Source organism: Haplochromis burtoni, unplaced genomic scaffold, assembly GCF_018398535.1.
Source record: "Haplochromis burtoni strain Fernald_Lab_line unplaced genomic scaffold, NCSU_Asbu1 Contig_389, whole genome shotgun sequence".
Classification (NCBI taxonomy): domain Eukaryota; kingdom Metazoa; phylum Chordata; class Actinopteri; order Cichliformes; family Cichlidae; genus Haplochromis; species Haplochromis burtoni.
In genome coordinates, this window is record NW_024582750.1 from 3,246 (window position 1) to 5,870 (window position 2,625).

General features: G+C 43.8%; 1 pseudogene; it reads left to right on the top strand.

Moving 5' to 3' along the window:
* Nucleotides 1–1,986: 1,986 nt before the first annotated feature.
* LOC121811971 lies at nucleotides 1,987–2,405 on the top strand (annotated as a pseudogene).
* The last annotated feature ends 220 nt before the right edge of the window (nucleotides 2,406–2,625 follow it).

A 2,625-nucleotide genomic window follows, 5' to 3' on the forward strand; every position in this document is an offset into this window, starting at 1 on the left:
TCATGTCTTGTGTGCTGTCTAGTTACATATCACTGTGCTCCATAGATTCGCCACTGTTTTGCCTGCCATTATGTCTCCTACCATTTTTTCTCTGTGGCTTACTCCTGCAATCTCGTGCAAAGTGACCTTCTCTTCCACAGTTGAAGCAGGCATTGTCTCTATTATATCTACTGTCTCTGTTTTGGTGTTTGTGGCCTTTATGCCGGTTACCTTGCTTCCCTCTCTGTCTCTGATAGCCTCCTGTAAATGCAAGGAAACCTGTCTCTGAATCTATGGCGAAGACGTTAGTGTTATTTTTCTGTTTGTGCACTTTTGTGGCGTGTTCAGCGTGCAACAGAGCGTCCGGCAGGTTGCCAGTGTTCATTGTGACCCAATGTTTCTCTACATGTGCTCTGATTGGTGGGAGAAGGCCGTTTAGAAATGCATTTTTTAACTGCTGCTGGAATGGCGTTGCATCGCCATCAGCATAGTCTAACCCTGAATGCTGCCTGAAGACTGGGCGCAGGCGGTCTAGAAAGTCTGATGCAGTTTCATTGTCTTTCTGTTTCACCTCTCCTATTTTATTGTAATTAGGCTTGGGGGCTAGCTGTAGCTTCACACGTTCGTAGAAGTTATGTAGTTGGCCTTCTAGGTCAGGGTCACCTGCACGCAGAGGTTGTGGCCCGTTACCGATTACTAAAGAGTCTAAGGGGTTATTAATTGCACCCCCAGTGAAAGAGCCTTTCACTGAGCCGAACTTCAAACCTAAAAGATCTTGAAGCACCTGGTACATTTCATGACTGTTTAAATACCACTGAGTCCTAATCGCTTCAACTGCTCTCTTCCATGTGTCAAAGCCGTCATACAGAGGCGGGACATCTTTAAGACCATTTCTCACACCTGTAAACATAAACTACTCTACGCTTTTTTGTGCTGCCACTTTATTCACTTTTAGTCACTTAGTTATTTATTCACCTATTCAGTCACTTTAATTTAAAAACTGTGTATATGCTGTGTATTTATCTCATTCTTATGGCCTGTTTATGCCCTCTCCTTGTCTTCAACGTCATGCTGCTCCATTGTATCTTAATTGCCCCTTGGGGATAAGGGGTAATTATTTTTGTGTGTGTGTGTATAAAGCAAATTCCAAAAAACAAATTGAAAACAGTACTGAACACAAGTGTTGCTCTGGCCAGTTAAATCATTTTTGACAGTTCCTTTACTGTGTGTAAAATGGAAGTGTTCGGGTGTGTGTGCGGGGTATCTCAGAGTATCTCACCGCTTCTTAGCTCGCATGCCCATGTTAACAGATAGGGCCACCTTGTGGTATGGCATGAAACTACGTTAATTTGCAGCAACAGCATTCCTTCCTGTTTGGTTTTTTTTAAAGCAGTAATGTAACAAAGCCCTTGGCGAACCTGATGCACCCACAAACTGATGCAACTGAATTAAATTCTGCTGTCATTATGATTTAACCTTACAGGAACATTACAATATGTATCTGTAAATGTACGTAATGATTTGAAATGTATGGGATTCTGTTTGTTTTTCACTTTGTGCTGATAATGAATAAAAACTGTTGAATCATAAAGGGGTTTGGATAATTAGCACATTCCCTAGAACTGTTTCAGCTGCTTGACAGGCTTAATTCAGTGCAATGTACAACAAAATGAAAAATAAAAAAAGTGTTTTTAATGTTGATAATCACAGGTTCCCATCTGTTTTGCACCGGTTTTTAATCTTTCTCAGAGTTCGTGTCATCAGAATTGTTGTACACGGTCAAGGCTAGAAACTGTTTTCAGTAAGTTCAAACGTAAATATTTAAATATTTAAGAGCCTAAATGTCTGAAAAGGTAGCATTCATTAAATTAGCGCTTATTCTGACCTATCGCAACAAGCCTGTATATAATTACCATCTCCTTCCTTTAATACTAAATATTTGTTACCCACGTGGTACACAAAAAAGATGACTATAATTATGAATAGGCTTGAAGAGGTATTAGATAAAATTATAGAAAGAATGGCAAGAACCAAGCAGACCGCTCGCAAATCCACTGGCGGCAAAGCCCCCAGGAAGCAGCTGGCCACCAAGGCCGCTCGTAAGAGCGCCCCGGCCACCGGAGGCGTCAAGAAACCTCACCGTTAAGGCCCGGACCGTGGCTCTGCGCGAGATCCGCCGTTACCAGAAGTCCACCGAGCTGCTCATCGCAAGCTGCCCTTCCAGCGCCTGGTCCGGAGATCGCTCAGGATTTCAAGACCGACTTGCGCTTCCAGAGCTCCGCTGTCATGGCTCTGCAGGAGGCCAGCGAGGCTTACCTGGTCGGACTCTTCGAGGACACCAACCTGTGCGCCATCCACGCCAAGAGGGTCACCATCATGCCCAAAGACATCAGCTGGCTCGCCGCATCCGCGGAGAGAGGGCTTAAGCTCGCACGCCCTCCTACAAACAACGGCTCTTTTCAGAGCCAACACACTCACACCGAGAGCGCGCTCCTTTCTTACAATAACACTAACCTCATACAAGACAGTACAACGTTCTTGGCTTTTTTTCTTTTCTTTTTTTTAATATAATAGAAGCCATATGCTTGGCATGAAGGTGGCATCCAGTAACTTGATCTAAGCACCAGTACTTCACCAGTACTTCCA